General features: G+C 42.4%; 1 long non-coding RNA gene across 1 annotated transcript; it reads right to left on the bottom strand.

Annotated features, from left to right (window-relative positions):
- Positions 1-4,375: 4,375 nt before the first annotated feature.
- On the bottom strand, positions 4,376-24,423 carry LOC308586846. Its single transcript, XR_014008096.1, has 3 exons — positions 24,335-24,423; positions 20,909-21,152; positions 4,376-4,445 (listed from the first exon to the last, which is right to left on the bottom strand). It is a non-coding gene; the product is annotated as an uncharacterized lncRNA (long non-coding RNA).
- Positions 24,424-24,699: the final 276 nt, after the last annotated feature.

Below are 24,699 nucleotides of genomic sequence, written 5' to 3'. Positions count from 1 at the left end.
CTTTTACATTTCTACACTATTCACCTCTGTCCTTTCAGTTCTTGGCAGATCCAAAATTGAAAAGGCTCTGCTAAGTAACAATGCCTTGTTTCACTCAGGAAAGAAAAGCAGGGCTAAAAAAGAAAATGCAGGTAGTTCACACTGTGATTTTTTTTTAAAAAAAAGGGGGGATCTTGATTTGAATGGGCTTCTTTACAACATGTGTGCGTGTATGTGTGTGTGCAAGAGAGAGGTAGAGAGATTGGCGCGTGGTGAAACAGTTGAGGTGTCCTGATATTTATTGATTTTTAAGTGTTTGGGAAAATATGCTTTAGGCTCATTGAGAAAAATGGTGAAACCAATAAAGAAGGAGAGAAAGACAAGCAGGAGTGGAGAGAGGATACCTGTCACAGATTGTTCTTCCAGACAGGCCACCAGGCATCCTGAACCAGATTTCCCCAGTACAACCTTCAAGGCTGTATTACATTAAAATGAAACCTTTTACCTTGTTGTCTACTAGCACAATGAAATGCAAAGCGCCTGAAGCAGCTTCATCACCCATCTTTGCAGTTCTAGCAAGCATCAACATTTCACAGGGTGGTGGCCGTATTGTAGTTATCTGCCATTTTTTTAAAAAAAAACCCTTAATAATATGTGGCCAGCTGTATATTGCAAAACTTCATTATCCTCTCAAATGCCAAAAGGCTAAGCATTGTTACATTTGTTTCTAACATTTCTTTTATTGTGAGGTCCCATGGCAGGTGAAAACAATTCAACATACAATATTAAAACCAGATCAAAAGAAATTACAATCAAAAGAACAAAATGGGGGCTTAAAATATAAAGAGTTGTGTCCAGAGTATATGTACAGAAAAGTCATATGTACTGTGTTCCATGTGTTTGAGTGTCGTTTACAACCATTCTGTCAAGTTAACAAATCAATGAGAGATCTGAAAGTGGTTTGGGATCTCTAGATCTGACTGCTCACCTCAACAACAAATAGAGCTAATTTTGGGAATTGAACCTTCAGTCCCCATTACTGACCCCACAAGCCCCTAATTAGTCCCTAAATAAATCCATTCTGGTACTGTACTGAGAAATTGAAGTTGTCTTCTATGTCTCCAAAAATGTCCAGAATATTGATAGCCTTGTTTTGAGAATGACGTGTACCTCCAGGATTGGACACCTTTGTAGGATGACACCAGCTGCGTCCACCATGAACTGGCATGGAACCTGGAGGTGGGGTCTTTTCCCAGGCTGGTGCAACACCAAATTGGTCTTGCATCGGCCTGGGAATTGACTTCTGGCCTGCTAGTCATTTCGCCAGTCACTGGTGGGCTGGGTGCCTGGCTCCGCTTTTGGGGACAGACCAGACTGGACCAGCAAACTTCATTCCGGTCCACCTCTGGAGTACTTATGCCCGGCCTGCCACTACCACCTCATCCATTTCCTTGTTTTGAGAATTTGCCATTTAAGCAAGCCTACTTTAAAAGATTTTTATTACATGAAATGTGGCAGAAAGGAATTAAGATCCCAGTGTAGTTGATGAGACCAGAGTGCAAAGCAGCTTTATCACAAGGAAGAAGAAGTGTGGCTATTTTAAGCCTGCTATAAAAAGGAAGTCCAAGCCTTTCACCTGCAGGTTCATCTGAAAGTGATTGTTTCATGCCTGGAACAAGAGGCCACAGACTAATTAGTATTATATGGGAATGGGATGCATCCAACTTTTCTGATGAGAGAAAGACACCAACCTTCAAGACTGTTTACTGCTTTTCTGTTCCTTACAAAACAGTCTAGCTCTTACATCTCTGGAGATAAGCAGAACCTCCATAACACAAAGGCAATTTTCCTTCATTTGGCACTGAAAACAACACGGCTGACTAGATTTCACTAAAAACTTTGCACCACCACCTCACTGGTGATTATTTACAGTAGCCATCTAAGTTTATTTCAAAGGCGTTTCAGTCAAGGCTCTGAACAACTTTGTATTTGGTACAGAAATTGAGCAAAAACGAGTTCCATTCACTGAAAACATGCATCTGACTTTCCTCACAGAATTAATCAGAAAATTATCAACTTCCTTGCAATATTTCACCTTGAAAGAGAATTGCATGCTGCCTGTACCAAGCACTGGGAAGAAACAACAACACACTTTCTATGACATCTGAAATAGAGAACATTCACAGTGAACATTTCTCACACTGAACATTTCTTCCCACCAACAGAGGGGCTATGTCAGAAAGAGAAAGATTTATAATTTTAAAAGGCCACATTTCTCTTGTACAAGCCATGGTTTTGTGTTGTTTTGGGAAGTGAAAAGAAAGTGGTACATTGTGGGTGAGGGAAGTGAGATGTTATTTAAGTTAATACAGTGTGATTGAGTACAAGAGAAAGAACACCCTTTTACATATTACGTACCACATTCTTATCTCTCTGGTACCCTCAAACAGATTGCACTCAGCAGAAAATACACGCCGTCAATCATTCTATATCTATCCCAGCAGTTTTATTTCATACTTCACTTTCTTGCCTTTCAACGCCATGTGTGCACCACACGTTCCTTCCGAGAGCAATACAATCCAGGGAGCAGCTGTATCTTAACAAGTAACGCTCAGTAAATCTCATTCGCACATATAAAGTCAGTTCCAAACAAAACTCATTTCACAGATGAGTTCTACTCTCTATGTTCAGGTGGGAAGGTAAAGGAACAGGCATCCCTGCTTGACCCAAGGAAGCCTGAGTCTATCTTTGCCTGCCCCTTAAAATTTTATAGGCCTATATCTGCTGCTATGTCAATTACAGATCAGACGATGGTTTGTTTAATGGAGTGTGGACTGGATTTGTGGCCAAGGTTCCTCGTGTGGCTACTGGAGCTTAGCTGTTCAAACAAAATGGAGCCCCAATGTACCGTGGTGATGACATACCTCTATGGCATTTGAAGTTGGTACGTTCCAAGATCCCCACAGTTGAACAAATTATTCAGTTCCAAACTTCATTTCCTACAACAGAAGTACTGTAAAGAACAAACATCTATACTCCTAAGCACATGTAGCTGAGGACATTATCAGTCCAATTAAAAATAAATAACAAATGGTTCGATTTGGTTCTCTCTTTTTGTTTATATCGTCTTATTCACATAACTAACACAGGAATGCCTTAATTGAACCTTTTTCTTCACTTGTTACCATGTGTCCTTATCTACACATACTTATGAGCACACATGTGAACTCAGGTTTCAACAGCAAACCTAAAAACATGGTGCATTATGATAGGAAATGGTATTGTTGTAGCTCCTTAAAAAGATAGCTGAGGGAAGCACAGGAAATGGTAAACAGACTCAGTCTCACCTCTACCCACCTCCTCCATAATTTTGATGCAGCAAATATTAATTTTGGGCAGGGGATTCAAAGCCTTAGCTCCTTCGTGTTAAATAAAATTAAGCTACTTTAGTTTCTCTAAGCACTTTTAAGTTATTAGTCTTGATTAAAATTCCAGTAAGTCAACTCAAACATGTTGCTACAGTGAACCTTTAACCTGTTCTCACTTTTGCGACAGCTATAACAAATTAGACACTACCCTGGCATTCTACAGCCATAAAAGCCCAAGTATAGAAAGCGTTAATATTTTCCACTTTTCCACTCCATTCTAAGGTATTTTTATATGGAAATATTAAATTTCCATATATGCTAACCTTAAATCACTTCAGTATTAATTCTAAAAACCATAATGGTTTTAAATAAAACATTGTATGGATATAAGCGTTCAAGGGCATTAGGGTGTCTCTCTAACTTAGGGCACATCCGAAGGACCTGTTTATTGACCATTTATCCTGATTTGCTTGCACAAAGCTTACATAGAGGTTAGACTGCTTCCCATCTTGATGAAGCATTCATTCTGACTTGTCTCCAGGGAGGTTTACCATCAATGAGCAATCATCCTGATTTGCATGTAGGATATTTGTGCATCTTCCTGTGAACCATTCATTCACTCCACACTTTTCCTCCAAACCTCAAAAAGCCTTGTTACACCCGGGCAGCAGAACTCGCTTTTATTGTGCAAACCTAAATTTCTTGTATTCACGTGATGCTACCAACCTATTGCTACTAGTAGTGGTAGCAATAGAAGTAAAAGTAGTAGCAGTCATTTATCCTCTTATTAGTAGTAGTATCACTAGTCTAGGCACTATATGGTATACTCCGTTTTCTTCTATCTTGGTCTTCAACAAAAAACTCATAGATTACACTGAATTCTTGACTCCTTCAAGGTGAGAAAAAATGAAGCTTCTATCCCAAAGCAACTAATAGCTGCTATTGGTAATAGTCATACAGACTACACTGCATTTTAATAAATCATTATTCATTTTTAAAATACATTTCATTTTTATTCTGTAATCTAGCCACAGATGTTGAAGCACTCACTGGGTGTTTCTTGCCTGAGTTTTGACTGGTATATTGTTCCAGGTAATTCTCTTCAAAGAAAAATACAAACACATATTAGAAAACCAACAAGTGACAACAAGAACACAATTTTAACGACCCTAACATATAAAATGAGGAGCGTAATCACTTTGGGCTGTAAATAAACACAGATGCAGATTAGGTAATGGAATAATAAAGTCACCGTGTTCAATATACCTCCTATTTAATTCAGTTGCAAAACTTGTCATTGATTTTAATGCAGTTGGATTGCATCCATAATTTGCAGACTTATGTTTTAACTAGCCTGACATTTGAAGATTTTCTTGTTCACTGGTGTTCTAAAATTAGTATGCCTGAAATGAACCTTAAGAACTGTTTTTTTCTTCTTCTTCTCCTTTAGAGTAATAATTATACTCTGTCACTTTCTGTCTTTGCACATTTTAAGCTACACGTAGCTTTCTACGTTGACACCACATCTTACCTTTGTCTTCAGCCTTTGAAATTCCAGCAATCTTATTGCCAGTTTGGATTTCAATTAACATTGTTAAACTGGAACCAAAAATAGCTTATGGCATGTTATTCTTTTCCACTGGGAAATGAATGACCTCCATTGTCTTTTAAACATGATTTGTAGGACTAAAAACTACCTAGCTTATTTCTCATTCCAGTATAACTCAGAGAGTCTTCTGCGGTTACGAGATAGAGAGGAACAGGAAGCACACTAGCCCATACTTCCTGTCCTCTGCATTTCTTCATACTAACATAAAGAAGGCTGATCGCCGAAGAATTGATGCTTTTGAATTATGGTGCTGGAGGAGACTCTTGAGAGTCCCATGGACTGCAAGAAGATCAAACCTATCCATTCTTAAGGAAATCAGCCCTGAGTGCTCACTGGAAGGACAGATCCTGAAGCTGAGGCTCCAATACTTTGGCCACCTCATGAGAAGAGAAGACTCCCTGGAAAAGACCCTGATGTTGGGAAAGATTGAGGGCACAAGGAGAAGGGGATGCCAGAGGATGAGATGGTTGGACAGTGTTCTCGAAGCTACCAGCATGAGTTTGACCAAGCTGCAGGAGGCAGTGGAAGACAGGAGTGCCTGGCGTGCTCTGGTCCTGGGGGTCATGAAGAGTCGGACACGACTAAACAACTAAACAACAACAACATAATGTTGCAACTTCTCCTCTTTTGAGATGTGCAATCTCTTGATGCAAGGGCAGAACAGATGTATAAATAAAAGGAAGACCAGGGAACTGGAGGCGTGAGCCACTTGGGCTTCCTGTTCTCCTCTGTGTTCCTTAAAGTCTGAAGGCGAATTGATGCCATTTTCTTTTAGCAGATTTCACGATTGATTGTGGGCTATAATCATATAGGCATACAGAAGCAAAGAGGAAGCTAACAGCTGTTCAGGGGGTCAAGATTGCTCTGCCCTGCAATGTGTTATATCTGTGGATGCCTTTGGGTACTTGCACACTTCAATAAATGTAAAATGTAGTAGCCAAACTGCTGACTGGAGACAGCCAATTTGAACACATTTCATCAGTATTAAAATATCCTCACTGACTTCCTGTGCGTTTCTGAGAATTATTCTTCTTTGGTGATCACTCATAGCCGAGTAAGATTGTCTTCCATAAACAGTTTTAACAATGAGTCCATAAGTGACTGTGGAGGCCAATTCTGGAACCACATGTCTTTCCACAGTGGGGACATTGGTTTCCAGGCAGGAATTGATCACGGTGTGGATTTGCCAAGATTGCCTTCCTCCTAGCACGTTTCTCTCTTTTGTCCTGAGTTTGAGTATCTTCAAAGCCCATGACACCTTTGGTAAAGGCTGTTCTCCAGTTGGAGCACTCGCAGGCCAGTGTTTCCCAGTTGTCAGTGTTTATCCTACTTTTTTTTTATTTGCCTTGAGACAGTCTTTAATCCTCTTTCTTTGACCACCAGTATTACACTTTCCATTTTAAAGTTTGGAATAGAGTAGTTGCTTTGGAAGATGATAATCAGGCATCTGCACAACATGTCCAGTCCAACGAAGTTGATGTTGAAGAATAATTGCTTCAACATTGGTGATCTTTGCTTCTTTGTTTCTGAGAATACTTCACAGTCTTTAATACTGCATATGGTTTGAGGCCAGGAATAAGAAAAGGATAACTAATTGCATGTCGAGGTCCCTCAGGCCACCCCAATAACTCACACATCACACAGAATTTTTTGTTTAAGGTTTTTGGCATAATTTTGGCCACAACTTTATTAAAATACAAAAATGTGAGTGGTTGCTTAGGCATTGGTTGTGACTATCTGTCCCCACCATGGGGGACAGACTGACATCCGCACGATGCGAAAGTCAGAATAGGGGAATACACTTGGGGGGTAGTGAGGAAGCAGGGAACCTGCCCTCAGCCCTCCCCAAATGCAACCAGGAACTCATTGCTATGGCCCGAGCCCCCTTGACAAAGTGGACAAGCAATAGTTAGCCCCCGATTCCTTTAACGGAATCCCTTGCAGCAGCAGCATTAGAGGGGCAGGCACAGCCAATCCATGCCCCTCAACCAACCAAACCATAAACCAATGCCTAACCACAACCTTACAAGTTGTGACAATTTGCTACACAGTAGGCAAAAACCAAATGGCCCCAGCCAATCAGCCAGATGGACAAAATTCCTACCGGGCCCTGCCCCAAGAGCTGACGACCCCATGACAGGCATAGCAAGGTCAAAGCAAACAACCCTAATTCTGGGGGGGGGGGGGGCGGGTAATCCGATGCACGGGCGAAAAAAGGAAGCCCTAGCCTCATGCAATGAGTTTTAGCATTTCTGGCTGTCAATCAACAAATGGCAACATTAACTTCTTCCCAACAACAAGGGAAGCCCCAATCGCATCAGTGGCCAACGATCAATTAGCCAGCCCCCTACTTTGGAGTGTCCTGGCAGCCCCCGCTGCAACACGTGCTCTCCATGAAGGAAAACACACTTTCCCATATATGAAGCTGGCCATTGTGATCTTATTCAGTGGCTCTACTCTGCTTGTCACAGATTCAGAGGCTGGTTGCTGCTAGACACATGGGACCTTTTCATTATTGATGCCCCCAGTGTGGAAAAGAACCCCTAGAGATGTTCAACTCACACCATTTTTGGAAGGTTTTTTTATGCCAGAACAAAGCCCATTGTTACACAGAGTTGCTGCTGATGCCAGTTTGATTTTGATTAATGTAAGCCATCTTTTAAACTGTGTAAATTAAAAGGCAAGTAGTGTGTGCTTGTGTGATTTATTGACCAATTTATCAATCACCTTTTATATGTGCCTCAAAGTGATTTACAAACAAATCATAAAAAACAGTTTTCATAATTGGTTTTCAAAACAGTACAGAAACATCCGTGAAGATATGTTTAAAAACAGTACAAAAGGAACTCCTAATGCAGAGCCCTTTCCATCCAGCTCGAAAAGTTCATTGAAGCAAACATATCTGCAGCTGTTTCTGGAAAGTACAATAGTAGGCAATATTTCAGTTTATTTGCTCTCTCTTTTATCATTATTTGTGTAACTTGCTTTGAATATCTACAGTTGAAAAATGAGTGAGAAATACTTCAAAATAAATAGATGGCAATCCCCCTCCACATTTCTTCAGTAGTTCTTGCTTTAGTTTCTAAAGTATGTGCAGAAAGTGAAGGTAATTCCTTGAAGGTGGGGGAGCAATGTCAGAACTGAATGCTGTGTTTCAACTTCTGTCGGCTGCTTTTTCAGGCTACTGTCCTACTTATTTCCTGTCTCTTGCATTTAGAACTGCTCTTTAAAAATCTACTAGCTTAGATAACACATATCTGAAAAACAGATTCTGTCATTTGTCAGAAATAAAACCTTAAACACTCAGTGCTGTTCTCTCCCCCCCCCCCTTTTACTTTCCATAACTTTCATGAATTTCAAGCCCAGAATTTAGGCCTAGACACTTGTCTGTCTCTTATCATATCTAAATCTATTTGTAAGGTGCTCAGCACTTCATCCAGTGAATGAAGAGATAGCCAGCATTATTTCAGAGTAAGAGAGAGGCATTGTGGGAATGTTAAGGATTATCAAGCCTTCTGAGTGTTTGTCCCTATCTGGAAATTATTTGTTAATGAGTGGAAAGTCCAGCAACATCAATCGAACTGAATGATCTGAGATTTGCTGTATTTATCTCTCAAAAACAATAAGGCAAGTAGAAATGTGTTCAAGTGATAAGATTCATAGAGCCATTACCTCACAGAGCAGGAATTTTCTGGAAAATCTCTACAGCTACATGAACAGACTGTATTTGAGTCAGATTTAAAAGGAAACGCAGAAGCCATCCTGTAAATGTAATTATGTCCATAAAGGTCCAAATAGTTTAGGAGGCTATAATACCAAGTTCTCCCCATGAGGATAGGGTTAAAGTCAAGTGAAGTCTGAAGCAAAACTGACTTTGTACTCAGATCAGTTCACAGAAGACAATAATTCAACCTGTCAGTGCACCCCAAGTATATATATTTCAGTTGCTTAGCCTCACTGACAGGTTCTAGTCAGGGGAGATTTAGGATTGCAAATGTTAACCCTGAGTTAGCAGTGCAATGTTCAGGAAGACAGTTTGCGATCATTTATCTGATGGGCATCTCAATTGTACCATTTTTCACAGAACAAAGGGGTCATACAGAATACAGCTGAGGAGCAACTGAGGGGCAACTGAGTCAATTCTATAGCAAACAAGAAGGGGAAAGTCTCTTGCCAAGCAGATTATATCAGGTTATACTGCAAGTGGATTATATTAGATTTATATTGCAAATGGTTTAGGTTAGAAATGATGGCTGGGGTCAAAAGGCCCTCACAACTAGTTCCACATGCTCAGAAAGGGATCTGGGCTGCCTTGTGCCATAAGACAAACCCTTTTGAAATGTAGGAGATTTTCAAAAGCAGTTTTTGTATCATATAAGACAGCGGTTCCAAAACTTGAGATCTTTGGATGAAAGGCAGATAATCTATCTATCTAAATTTAATCTCCAATGTACTAGCCCAGATCTGAACTCCACACATCCTTTGCAGTTAATGCTTATTACTTCATTGCAAACATATTGAACAGCAAACATAAAACACACTTGCCAACAATGTCTTATTCCTTTAAGGCAGGCATAGGCAAACACGGCCCTGCAGATGTTTGGGGACTACAACTCACATCATCCCTAGCTAACAGGACCAGTGGTCAGGGATGATGGGAATTGTAGTCCCAAAACATCTGGAGGGCCGAGTTTGGGGATGCCTGCTTTAAGGGCTCAAAACAGGAGTCCATCAAAATGTTTTCCATGTTCACTTCACCCTCACTCTCAGAGCTAGCTTTCTTCGGACGTTATGGAGTGGAGTGTTGAGAAAAGTGCTAAACCAGCCACAAATTTATCATAAGGATCCCTGGAAGTGGCCATTTTCGTTCTTGGCCCCAATTATGAGTGAGGGCAGGAAGCATTGCTCTCATCCTGGCTTCGGAAAAAGATTTACCTCATCACGCTGCACTATGTTGCAGACAATTGAAGTGAGAATGCTATCATTCTACAGACACACAGTATGGGAGGTAGGGGGAAATGGCAGCCACAAGAAAAACAAAAACAAAAATGCCAATGCCAGTAGATTGGGGATTAAAATATATCATTTCCTTCTTCAGTTGCTCATTTGCTCCTATTTAGTTGAGGGAGAAGTAATTTACACATGGGAATATGATGCCGTAGCCGTGCCAGCTCACATCAATGCATGAAATTATGCATGTGATATATTTATTTTTGTTATATATTTTTTAAAAAGTTTCATATCCACAACCCACCCTCACCCCTGACACCTACCAGGAACCATGTGACTTGAAAGGTTTTGGGAAGTAAAGCATCTGCTTAGCAGAGACACAAGTCTCTCATTTTCCTGTTTTGAAGTAGTCAAGTCCACAAACCTCCCATGCTCAGAATCTGCGTTTGGGTTGGATGAGCCCCAGGTTCTTGGTCTGCTTATCTGTGTCTTATCTAATTTACGCGAATCTCTGGAGCCTAAAAATGGAAATATTTGGACAAGAACATATAGACACCACTAGTCTTTCAGGCAGGATTTCTGTAAACCCACTCCATCTGAGAACCAGAAACACAGGTTCAAATAATGTAGGGATGCCTTTTCAGAGGTGTAGAGAGAGATTTCAGGAGGGAAGATTTTCATCTAGGCTTAAATGCCCCATTTTAAAGGAAAAACCTGCTTACATAGCTCCTTACTTAACCAGTGAGACTTAATGGGGCTCTACATTTTTCACCCCATAGCATATCTTTGCCTCGGAGCAAGCAACATAATGATTAACATGACTCATAAAAAGACTTGGAATTTCAGGAAATTAACAGGTGCTTTCCAGCAACAGCCTGACCTTTTATATTTTTCAACAGCTTTAGTGAAATGTCTTCATGGGAAATGTATTCATAACTACATCTTACATTGGTTTATATGGATGTATACATTACCCAACACTTTCTGCACTGGACCACCCACTCACACATCAAACTCTCATTCTGCATGCATGAAATCTGGCAATGCTTATAAAATGGAAACTCATAATGTTTTCATAATTAATATTGGCATTCTGTAATTTGAAAAAAAAATCAATACCATTTGAGACAGGGAAAAAAATGGAATCTTATTGAGAAATTTGATATGTAATTAATTATAGGAATGCATGAAATTCTCCCAATCCAGTCGTCTTCTACTCAGACACAAAAGTAGAATAAATTAGATGAAAGTAATTAATGGTTCTAATAAATTCTAATAAACACTTTAATCTTATCCAAATGTGGAAAATGAGCATACTTTCATTCATTTTGCGTAGATGTAATTTATCTTTAAAATACTATTAAATCCTTTGTAAAAATAGAATTCAGCTATTGCACTGGAATTATATTTGTTTTTGATGTTCACGTCAGGATATTCAATCACAGTCTATGAATAATCAGATCTCTGTTCCGTATTGCAACTAAGTCTAACTATACATAACTGTAATAGATGCTCATTGGTTTCTCCCTGAGGCTGTGATCTGTCCTCTTTAGTACTTTTAAAAAACACAATGCACATTGATGGTTCCAGAAGGTGGAAGATTTAAGTATTTATTTATTTGGGAGCTGCCTAGGGCAGTGGCATGATCTGGAGGGCTCTTTACTAGTCGTGAACAGCCTATGACAAGAAACTGAGATAGTGGATGTTGTTGAATGCATCCCAATATCTGAGCTTCAGGAGTGCCAGTTTGGTTTTCTTGGAATGAAGGTCAGTGGAGACTGTGGTATCTTTAAGATATATGGTTTCATTTACACAGAGAGATATATACAACCTGAACATAAGGTGGGAGGGCTCATAGCATTAACAATCCAATGGGTTTTGCTTCTCCATTAAGTTTTCAGGTGAGAAGGGTGCCAAAAGACATAGCCATGCATGCACAGAGCAAGAAGCCTCTTTCTTTATATCTTCCAGTCAGCGCTAAACATGCAGCATAGCCCTGGCTATTGTTCTCCTATTCAGAAAAATACGTTGCCTCCAGCCAGATGAAGGGGTGGGGGAAATGTCTATCACTCATCATAGCTCAGTTGTCTCCAAGGCAACATGGCCAGTTGAGGCCATTATCTTACAAAGCGACTAGTTTGACCAGTTTAGCAGATTCCATCTTGTACAGGCCCCCATTTTGCAGATACACGTCTAATCACTACTAATGATTATCTAAGAAACCTCCAATGACAACTTAAGATTAGTAGGGTTCATTTGAATGGTATGGTGTCATTTTTTTCACCTATGAGGGATTTATGGAATTAGGCCTACACTTTCCATAAGCACCAACCCTGTACCTCAGGGTTTTGCACCATGTTCCCACATGGAAGAGCCATGCGAGCATATAGCTACTCCAAGCTGACAGGGAAACGGTCAGTCAGGATTGCACATCTCTGGTAAAACCCTATACATATGCCCCTTCAATTTGCTGGTTAATGTGTGGGTCCAAAGGAGCTGGAGTGGCCAGTGCATATGGTGGTGGTGGTGGCATAAGAATGGGCATGGTGCAGCTTAAACCCCCTCATGTATGTGTTTGAGCCTTGTTGTATCTCCTCAATACAAAGGCATAGATCTTGTGATAAAAATCTCCTCTACAAAAATCTATAAGAATAAAACCCCACCCCTCCCATTCCTACACACACACACACACACACACACTGCTGTTTCCCAGTGAAGCTTCAGGATTATTTAGTAAATGTCACCATATGCATGAAAACATTAGGTAGGTAGCCAACACCGGGCATTTTCTGGTTTTGTTTGCAAATGAAACTTTGTTACAACGTGTATTGAGCAAGGATTAATTATCCCTAAATATTCATGTAAATGAGAAAAGAGGAGGTCTAGACATATTGGTACCTGCAGCAGTAAATGCAGATGAAGCTGCATGCATGATGAGAAAAATAAAAATAATCTACCACTTAGCCTTTAAGGAAACCTCAGTGTATGCCACTTCGCTTATCTGAAGACAAAGCCGTCCGAAAAGCAAGAGTTAGTTTACACATGGATGCCCTTTATTTTTATGAGATCCATTCATGGTGTTGGAACATTTGGTGATATTGGAGAATACGGGGATTAGAGTTCCTTCTGCCAACCCCCATTTCTCCATTAACTCCATTCCCATATGCTCACATGGGAGGGCTGGGCTTATGATCCATGTGTGTGTTTTCCCCCCATGTAGGACATTGATGGGTTCCAGATACAGAACTCTGGGATTTAAGCAAACAAAAATCGAAGAAATTTTGATCTGCATAAATACGGAAAAGGTCAAAATTTGCAGGGCAACTATTTCCCTTCTGGGGCCATAATTCACAACTTCATTTGTGATTGTTCTGAGGGATTTGATGTTCAGTCTAGTATGTTGGCTCTTCATAGATTCATAGAATTGGAAGGTATCCCCAAAGGTCATTTAGTCCAACTCCCTGCAATGCAGGAATCTCAACTAAAGCATCCATGACAGATGGCCATCCAACCTCTGCTTAAAAACCTCCAATGAAGGAGATCTCCAAACCTCCCGAGGAAGTCTGTTGTGCTGTTGAATGCTGTTCTTCATGGGCATTCCTCTTCTTCTGTACTTAACTATGTCTCCATGAATTACTTTAGTTGCTGAGAGAATGCCAGTAATATTCAAACTATGGCCACTGCTGCCTGCACGATATGTTCACAATGGGTGCAAAAAAATAATTTTTCCTGTACTCTTAATTTTTGACCACTCTGAGGGTCAGAACCTCAGGCCGAAGGCACCAGATTTAGCACTGCCACACAACATGGCACCTAGTCATTGGTAAGGTTTGTTACCTGAAATAAAATGCTCCCACCACTTCACATGCTGGAAAATGGGTGGATTGTTGATTTGGCAGTTTATGTGATGGCGCCATGTAAAAGAGCGAAGTGTAACATACACCTAAATATAAAAATCCCCTGCCTTTTAGTTTCAACGTATTATGCTAGGACGCTTTTTCTTGACAGGCTGCAATTCAATGCCTACTTATCTGGGAGTTAGTAGGATCTACGCCAGAATGTGTAGAGTTGCACTTTCAATCTCGCTTGGCTGCTTTGTCCAGAATAGCCTTCTCCGACCTAGGACCCTCCACATGCTGTTGGACTACAACTCCCATAATCCCTGGCCATTGACTAAACTGGCTGAGGCGGATGGGAGTTGTAGTCTGAAAGTTCTAATGGCATCAGGTCAGGGAAGCCTGGTTTATAATACGCATTCCGTTTAGCAACACATCTCTTCCACTAGCTGCCCTGCATTAATGATCCCTCATGCACACAAATAGAAGGAAAGAAGACATGTTGAATGTGTGAAAACACCCTACATTGGGAAGCAAGGTCTTCCATCACTCTGTAAAGGAAGAATGAATGCAAATCTCTTTTCCAATAGGAAAAATGTGTATTCTATTTAGCAAAAATCATATCTGCTGTGGGGGGGAAAACTGATTTTTGGAAGAATGGGCAATAAAGGCACCTGCTCTAATCAGCATGTCCAGGCTTTGAATGTGAATTGATAGGCAAGCCTACAATCTCAGCCTTGCATTCTGTCAGCTCATACAGTAGTCTTCTTCTTTCCAGAAGAACAAAAGGAGCTCTCCTTTCCACCAGGCACTGTCTAATTATGTAAGGAAAAAAGTGATTAACTGATTATGATGAATAAATTAATCTCTGAGGAGTTGTATGAATTCAGACATTTCTAATTAGTATGATTTTCATGGGGCATCTCAAAACATCCTCTGTTCCTATTAGCAATGATTAACAGAACAATAAGTAATTTTTGGCAGCTCCTTGCAAAATTATTAGAATCAACCTGGGAGACCTAGATTAGGGATTCACGAGGATTTGCCGCTGATTGATGATGAGGGAATGACAAGTACCAAAGGCCTCCCCAATGAAGGCACCCATGTCTAATGATGTTAATAAGTAGCAGTGCAACTGGTACATTTGCCATCCTGTCAACTACCCTTCTGCTAAATCCAGTGTCTTCATTCAGTTCAATTTATAGTGCAATAGGTACCATGTATCAGATTAGCAGGATATACTTCTGGCAATGTTGCAACCAAGTCATTTCTCTGAATAAACCAGTCATTTCTAACCTGTTCTTCAGTGCTAGCAAACTTGGATATGAATCATGTATCATGAATCAAATAATGTAGGGACTTGAAAAAAAAATTTCATCACACTAGACACGCGCACGCACGCGCGCACACACACACACCAGAGCTCCATCACATGTTGTTCTGGAGCAGGGGTCAGCAAGCTTTTTTGGGGGATGGCTGGTTCACAGCACCACAAACCTCTTGGTGGCAGAGTGCATGTGTGCGCATGCATGTGCATACAGCAGAGGGGCTTCTCTCGGGGCTTGCGCTCGGCCAGCTCAGCCCAGCCCCCTTCCTCCTCTCAAACATGCACAGCTGCCGTTCATCCATTGGCCAGGGCCTCAAACCTTTGCAGGCGTCTGGCCGGCGATTTGCTGCACCAGGAGGAGGGAGGAGGGAGGTGGTTCCGCCGCAGTGATGGAGAGGGGTGGGAAAATATTGACGGTGGTGGGAAAGGTGCTTGCTCCACACACAAAAACCACGGAATCCCCACGCCGATCCACGGAACCAGCCATGGGCTGGTTCTGGGAGGCTCATGGGCCGCAGCTGGCCCATGGGCCTTAGGTTGCCAACCTCTGTTCTGGAGGGTCCTTCATCTTTCGGAAGCATCTTTTTAGGATACAGGGGACTGTAGTAATGAGGGAGCCAACAAGTCCCATTGTGCAAATCAAGTATTACTTATTTATTTAATAAAATTTATACACCTCTTGATTGTTAAAAAAAACCCCACACACCTCAACGAATTTTACATGAAGGTCCATTTCTGGAGAATCTTGAGAGTCCCATGGACTGCAAGAAGATCAAACCTCTCCATTCTGAAGGAAATCAGCCCTGAGCGCTCACTGGAAGGACAGATCGTAAAGCTGAGGCTCCAATACTTTGGCCACCTCATGAGAAGAGAAGACTCCCTGGAAAAGACCCTGATGTTGGGAAAGATGGAGGGCACAAGAAGAAGGGGACGACAGAGAATGAGATGGTTGGATGGTGTTCTTGAAGCTACCAGCATGAGTTTGATCAAACTGCGGGAGGCAGTGGAGGACAGAAGTGCCTGGCGTGCTCTGGTCCATGGGCTCACGAAGAGTCGGACACGAATAAACGACTAAACAACAACCATTTCTGGAAGAAGTCTTTCAGAGTTTGTTTCTTGGTGAAACCCCAATGTGCTGGCTCTTGCTTGCATGTGGGTCTGTGCACAATCGTGGCACTCAGTTGTACAGGTGTCCCAGACATACACATTCCCTACCTGACAGTAGGCCCTTGTGCTTTTGCCTCAGACAACCAATGATCAACATGGTCAAAGGAAAAGACATAATGTCAGGGTTGGAGCAAAAAGTGTACCTCTACTGCTCTAGAATAAACACAGTAACATATTGCATTAGCAGCATACGAGTAGTGCCAGATTGTGTGCAATTTATATTAATTTGCATTTGTATCCTGTTTCTCTGAGCTTAGCACTGATGCTTAAAAAAAACATGTAAAAGGCTAGTGACATAGTATCCATTGGGAAGTTCTTCTAAACAAGTGCCATCAAAATAAATGGAAACTATGCAAGATAAAGCACCAAATTTTTAAACCCACCTTCCCAAGCTGCTTATTTGGAGAAAGAAGTCTAAACTTTTAAGAGGGTCGTGCATAGGTCATTGCATGCAGAATATGTCAATTGCTCCTGTAGGTTCCACATGTGCAATGGGAAATGAGCATTTATTGCTTCATAGCAGGGTAAGGTAAAGGTAAAGGAACCCTGGACGGTTAAGTCCAGTCAAAGGCAACTATGGTGTGCAGCGCTCACTTGTGGCCAGCATGACTAAACCACTTCTGGTGCAATGGGACACCAGGACGAGTGCCAGAGGGCATAGAAACACCATTTACCTTCCCGCCGCAGTGGTACCTAATTATCAAATTGCACTAGTATGCTTTTGAACTGCCAGGTTAGCAGAAGCTGGGACAGAGTAACGGGAGCTCACTCTGCCGCACAGATTCGAACTGCCGCCCTTCCGATCAGCAAGCCCAAGAGGCTCAGTGGTTTAGACCACAGCGCCACCCACACCCCTCATCGCAGGGTACACCCTTTTGTACATGGAAGCTTCTCTGACCCCAAGGCTGCCGAGTTTCTGTGGCTAATTACACAGTTATGAAGTTTAGAATCAACATTTGAACCAAGTTATACAAATTCCATTCGTGTTTTTTTATTTGGGGGGGGGTTGTTTGTTGTTGCATTGAAAAAAGCATCTGTCAGGGGCTCAGGGACAGAGGCACAGGGGAGAGAGGAAATGGAGAGCGAAGGGGAAGAATCTGAGGGCAGCGTAGGGGAGGATGGCAGTGACCCGAGAGATTCCATGAGCTTCTCCAGCGAATCAGAAGATTCCCAGAAGGAGGCGCCGATGGTCAGGGCGAGGGGGGTCCCAGGGGGGACAAACCAGAAACAAGGGGCCAGCGGGGACTCCCAAAGCAGCAGCTGGAAATCAGGGCCAGCTTCCCCACCAGAACGTAGTGGGGGGGAAGAATCCCATGTGTCAGGGCCAGCGTCTCCTCCAGCAGGGAGAGGAGATGAGTCAGGGCTGGCCACGCCTCTATCGGAGAGTGGAGGAACGAGCAGTGTAACGGTCAGGAGGAAGGTTGCTGGCTGGGCGCGCACGCCAAGTTCAAATGTACAGGCGCGCGGGACAGCAGAAAACCCGGATTGGGAACCAGGTCCCAAAGCCCGCCGGAAGCAGGGGGAAGACTCAGGGGACTCAGCGTCAGAAGAGTCTAGGAAGGGCGAGACCCCAGTTGACAGGCGGAGCCAGAGGAGGAAAGAGCAAAGGAAGAGGTGGAGCAAGGCTAGAGTCTTAAACTGGTGTCTGGGGGGAGGAGATTCAGACGGAGCTTCAGCGGTCTAGAGTTTCAGACGTAGAGCTGCACGCCGCGGCTGTGGAAGTGAAAATGAACTTCAATAAAGACTTTTGTATATAACAACGGACTGGCGTTGGTCCTTTGTGAGCTAGGACCTCGGGCAGCTCTGACAGCATCGCTTCCAACCTCCAACTGTTTTAAATACCTATTATGCTGTCCTGTCTGACACCACCACCTTCTACTACTTCAAAGACAAAGAGCATTTATTAACATTCGTTCATTCTAGCTTTTTTATATATAGTTGCAGAAAGTTTTGGGGGGTTTTTTTGAGAAACTGTAAGCATGTTAGGTTAACCCATTTCCTTTCAATGTGAGATGAGAGCAGGAACATTTTCATCAGTGAGCATTGCTCTCAGGAATATAGTGTTCACTATTTAAACTATATTACGCACTTGTAAATTGATGCAATGAAGGTCATGTCACTTTCCTGTTGCGCTATCATGCCAGAATATGCAAAGTTATTCAAGAGGGGGGAAATTGCAATGTCTTCAATGCCAGCAAGGAGTTGCCTTGTCAATGCTATTCTGGACATGACTAAAAAGGAATGGCTGAATTGCATTTTTAGCTAGGTTTATTGAAAATAGACATTTTAATGGATGTTGAACTCTGCAGACCTCAAGACTTTATCTTTCTTTAGCTTTTAAACACCACCCTATAATTCAGCACTATCCGCCGCCACCTCTTTCATTTTATCATCCACAGGTGAATACATTTGTTGAAAACATGATTTTCAGGTGTTTTATGCAAGTTGGAACTGTCAGAAAGCACAAAGGAAGAGGGGAATGTATGACAGTTGTTCAAGGAAAGGGCATTTGTAATAGTGATTTATGCCATGCTGCTAAGTAACAAAGGAGACCTACCTAAAGGGCAAATCATGTAGTCACTAGGAAAATGTTTCTGAATTTATGATGTTGTACCTAAGTGGTGTTATCTAAAGTGGGCTCTTGCTCTTATGTTTATCTCAATGGCATGGCTGTCTTAGCGGCATGGCTGTTTGAACCCATACCTGGGGAAATATGAGAAATCAAGAACCATGTGGAAGGAGAACCCTCTTGGCAGAGTCAGCCAAGTCTTCTGATGGTTGTGGTCCTGACCATGTAATCAGACTCCAGAGGGTGAAGCCATGGATTCATAGTGGGAGAGGCAATTGCCCTCTGCTGATGTGCATCCTAGAGTAACAGCAGACCATTGTGCAAGTGCCTCTCTGGCCAGGGAAAGTTGTGTTGCTCTACTCTTACTCCATCCGAGAATCCTTAGTGGAACACCACTATCTCCCACTCTGTTGGTGTCAACAGCTTAAGAAAAAGCAGAAGCACTTTGAATGGAGAGACTGCTGTCATGGAAGGTGGAGATTTAGCTCTCATTTAAGACTGAGGATGATGGTCATTGAAACAGCACCTTACAGAGCTGCTCTAGGTGCCATTGAAGCCTTGTTACCATACTGCTGGAGCTGTTGCTCAAAACAGATCAGTTGTCACTTGCTGGGGAGGGGAGAGAGAGTTTCCATATGGACTAATAGTCTGGGCTTTTCGCATCAGTTCTGCTGTAGCTCCGAGGCATATTGAAACCCAGCCTAAGGCACGATTCGACAACTCTCATGCAAATACCCAGCTCTGATTAAAATGTGGTAAGTTCTGATACGAAGCAAGTTCTCATAACATTTGCATTTTAAAAAGCGCTCTTAGATGTGTCATAGAACTTCCCTTTCTTGCTCTTAATTAATATTTTGGAAGAGCGTGGTAGGATATTATATCAATGCTGACCGTCTGACGACACACCAGTGGTTATGCTGTTTGGAGTGGCTTTCAAAGTTGCTAAACTCCAAAAAGGATTTGTATCTGATAAAGGAAATATGCGTAAGGTAGGATATTATAGTGTTATATGTAATTGGTTTGTATCCCACTTCCTTTCAAGGCACTTTACTATCTGGCCCAAAGGACTTGGCGACGCTTTCCATTTGGCATATAGAAACCAAGTGGACTGGCAGCTGACACTTTCTTCAACAATGGTGTCAAGAAAGAGTTCTCCACAACACCTGAGAGCAGCAAGGTGTTAAGCACAAGACAGGTCAACATGGTGTTTACAACTCTTGCCATCCAACAGAGGGAAATGGCTAGGTAGGTTGCCAGCAGTGTCACTTCAACATCCCCTGCCTGAAGTAGCCATCTTGCCCTGCCTTATGTTTGGGTGAGCCCTGCTTTAATACAACATAAGGCAGTATATATGGGTGCCCAGATGGAACCTTAAGCTGACCCCAACCCAGACTTGCTGAAAGGTTGGTACATCATGTAAACTACTTAGAAGCCAAATCATCATCATCACCACCACCCTCAGAACCTGTTCTGGGATGACTCAGAGCCATTCTGAGCTCCTCAGAGGAAGCGTAGAGTGTTATAAAATGAAAACAAACACCTCTGGATTAAGTTACATTTGGTGGAAGTATTCCATTTGTATCTAAAAAAGATTAATGTTAGATCATTGCTACTTTGTTTGCCCTAACTAAAGGCATTCATATTTACTGAGATTATTCTGCATAGCCTATTGTATATATTTTTTTAATGATTTACTCACTGCTATAGCAGAACATTTAAGAGGAGAAAACAGGATATGATCCCCCACAGGTAACCATTGACGTGTTTGTCACTTGACACTAATCTGGAGAGAGGCATTACAAAAGGAGAGTTGACAGATGTACATGTGAGAGCCACGGAAGAACCAGGAGACCTCATTGTTATCGGCACTGCATAATACAATGCAGAATGAATTAATTATGATGATTGCTTAAAATGTACCTTTTTGTGTAATAGCACTAATTATCAGCAACCCTTTACAATGAGTGGGTAATCATTTCTAATTCCTCCAGCATTCATTGTGGTAACATTAATCACGATGAGCTCATTTGGTTTTAATGTGAATATAATATGTGATACCACAGGAATTCTATTGTAATCTAGCAGTAAATAATGCTCACTTACTGCTTGAATGTTAGCAAGAATTCCTTTGTTAGACGGTGAATGCTGGTTGGTATGCATCCTCCCATAGCGTTTGCTTGTTTGCTCAAACGTTTGTTGGAAACGTTTGACGCAGCACAGCCTGCCACTCGTAGCTCGGAGGAGAATTGTGCTTGAGGCCATCTGGAAATTCCATTGCCATTTTGGACCAAGCTGAATGGACAACATTGGCATGCTGGCATTGACTTGGAGAAGTGGCTTTGGGTTCCTTTAAATTAACATGGAATAAAAGGAGGTCTGAAGACATAGCAATTATGGCACACTTGTATAGTTATTGTGTTAATTACTATACTGCAGAGTTGCCTTTATGCCTTTATTGGAGAAGGGCCATAGCATCTGCTCCGCTGCATGCAGGAGGTCCAATTCCAAGCATCTACAGTAGAGTTGAGAGAAACCCCTTTCTGAAATCCCGGTGAGCTGCTACCAGTGATTGCAGATAATGCTAAGCTAGGTGGACCAATGGTTTGGCTCAGTATAAGACAAATTCTTCTGTTCCTATGAGATTGCCAAGTCAGAATCTGTCCTGACTATGACAACCATATTTACAGGGCAAACAGATTGAATATTTTAAAACTTGTGAAATGAGCATGGGCAGGTATGGTATGGATGCATTTTCCTTCTCAAGAAACTTGGCCAGGAGCTTCCTTGTATTTAATCTACTAATTAAGATAAAAGACCTCACCTTCTCATGACATTCGAAAACCACATTCTCTTGTTACTAATAGGCAACACAGATCACCACACACACACAGTGGCGTAGCGTGGGGGGTGCCAGGGGTGCCGACCGCACCGGGCGCAACATCTGGGGGGGCGCGAGTCCAGAGGGAAGGGACAAGTTCCTTCCTCCGCCGGGCTCCCCGCCGCCACCGCCAGCCTTGCGCCCTAGCGCGCGCGCCCCCCGCCGTCGCTGTGGCTGCGCTCCGCTCACTGCTCGCAGGAGGAGCAGCCGCTGCAGCAGCGCCGACGCCGCCACCGACGCCTGGCCGGGCACGGGCAGCCTCTGCACCCTGCCGCCGCCGCCATCCCCTCGGCCCAGCCACAGGCGGCGGCTGCTTCTGCCTCCATCCTCCTCCGGGCAAGCAGCGTTGTTTGCGCGGCAGCGCCAGCGGCAACTCGTAGGTTAGGGGTTGGGGGGGCGCAAATTACTTGCCTTGCCCCGGGTTAGGGGGCGCAAATTACTTGCGTTGCCCCGGGTGCTGACAACTCACGCTACGCCGCTGCACACACATTCACGTTATTAATGTTAAGTCAGAGACAAAGGGTGATCAGGTGCCCTCTCTTAATCTTGCCTACAATAATGTAATACTTCTTGCTTTTTTGCACTGTTTCCCCTTCTCCCATAAAATGTCTGTTTGTTTTGCCACCCAAAAAAATCCTTGCCATGACTAACTGCCTCTTCCGTGGAGAGTAGAGGTCCTTGCCATGTGTGTGAGAGAGGAAGGAGAGAATGATAAGCTCCTCCTGTCTTTTCCTTCATCCTTCTTCCCATTGGTCCTCTAGTTGCCTTCCTGTCCCCTCCCTTTTCTCACTCATCTTCTCACCCTTTTTCCTCAGCTTGTTTTCTTCCATACATCTACCCCTTCTTATTCCCTTCATTCCCATCCCTTCTGTTGCATCTTTTCTTAGTATAGTTACTCCTTTTGTGTTTCTCCATTTCTTGCTTTCCCCTCTTTCCACCCCTCTTCTATCCCACTTTTCTCTTTGTGTGCACACTGTTTCTCATCTCCCCCCAACTAGCTAATTCAGGTGGGAATAGTCTTTGGTCTCCCGCATCTTGCTGAACTACTTGCTGGGGCTGATAGAAGTTGTGGTTCAGCAATATCTGGATGACCAATGCTTCCCCACTCTTGAGCCATGCCATTGCAGCACTTACTCTCATCACCTCCATATACATGTCTGTTCATAGGATGTGCCTCAAAGGAAGACCCACATACACAAAGGAAGGCCCATGTACACAACGCTCTTCCAAAAAAAGGCTTGGCTTTAATAACATGTCTTTCTGCAGCATGTGCATGCATATTACAAATAGGAGAAGGAAAATGTTAGGAATAGTTTTTGTGAAACTTATTTCCTCCGATTCATATGGAAGAGATCCTTGTCCCCTTTCATGTTTGTGGGCCTTTTTTAATTCACTAGCAGGTCATTTTTTTCTTGAGGAATCAGGTGTGGGTTTGCTTGTGTTTAATCTCCTTTAGCTATCTTACACCGTCTCTTACACAGTTTCCAACTGTATCAGTAAGCAGCCACAAGGAATGTTCAGTTACTGAATTTGGATCGCTAGAAGAAGAAGAAGAAGAGTTTGGATTTGATATCCCGCCTTTCACTCCCTTTAAGGAGTCTCAAAGCGGCTAACATTCTCCTTTCCCTTCCTCCCCCACAACAAACACTCTGTGAGGTGAGTGGGGCTGAGAGACTTCAAAGAAGTGTGACTGGCCCAAGGTCACCCAGCAGCTGCATGTGGAGGAGCGGACTATCAGCATAAATACAGCATACTCGATGGAGCAGTCAGGGATCATGGTTATCTTGTGGGCTATGTATCTGATAATGTAGTCAGAATTGGCTACTTTCTGACACTGGTAAGGGCAAGTTAAGTTTATTTAGAACAGGTGTGGGGGAACCACTGACCCTCCAGATGTCACTGAACTGCAACTTCTGAAAGCCTATTCTTGGCGATGCTTCCTAACCAGATCAGCACATTCAGCAACCCCTGAAGAATGACCAAAAGGGAGGCACCATTTGATGCTTTAAAAAAAATGTTCACAGATCAGTGCTATTTTTTTTATATAAGGTAAGTGTTAGAGCTGCAAAGGTTTTCTGTTCGTATCTGACAAGCAAGGATGCATTGTTAGTGTGCGAGTATAATCATTGCCCAGGGGTTCCACCCTATACAAAACCCTTGCTTGCACACTTGTTCATAGATGGCAAGACACTGTTAGGACGAAAGAGATGGACCAGTGCAGGGTGCATTTTTCACTCAATAAAGTCAATGAGGAAACCCCCAATTGATTCACCAGAATTAGGATTGTGCTATAGCTAAGATTCTCCAATGGCTCTGCTGATACAAGCTTCATTAATTTAATGTTCACATGCTGTGTGAGTCCTGAGGGTGGCCGTTAAACATTAAATGGTTTATTTCTAGGCAACATCTTTTGGGAAATACAATATCCTCAAATATCATTTTAATCTGAACCCTGTAAATTCCATAGTAAGAAAATGCTTGATTTTCAATTGGCTTTGTATTTGGTGCATGCCTTACCTTGGTGCAGTGATTGAATGCCTTCTCTGTTTTGTAAAAAATATTTTTTTAAAAAATTCAACAAATGTAAGTTGCAATATTTGAATTAAAAAATCATTTAGTACACAGGGAATAAAAACAAAACACACACGTACCAACAGTTATATTTTGTTTATCCTTGAGTTTCTTCCTGTCATTCTTGATTCAATTCTGGTTCAACAATATATGTGCTTTGCAACAGGGATTGTGAATGCAAAAGAGTTAACAGTCAATGCTTTTCTTTAGTAAGTGAGTCCACTGTTTCCTATAGATGCTACAAAAACCCAAGCAAACCTTAAGTTCCTAATAGGTTATAGTTACAGCTTGACATGCTTGCATCTAATTGTGCTGCTGATCAGAGTAGAATGAACTCACTGATACTAAGAAATAAGAGAAGCCAGGGCAAAAGAAAGTCCTGTGTTCACAGAGGAAACCCCACTCCCATAAATTTCATGAAACCAATTGGCTGAAACACATAGCT

This window comes from Podarcis bocagei, assembly GCF_964188305.1.
Source record: "Podarcis bocagei genome assembly, chromosome: 5".
Taxonomy (NCBI): Eukaryota; Metazoa; Chordata; class Lepidosauria; order Squamata; family Lacertidae; genus Podarcis; species Podarcis bocagei.
Note: the sequence above shows the minus strand (reverse complement) of the source record. Positions and strands in the feature narration are given on the sequence as shown.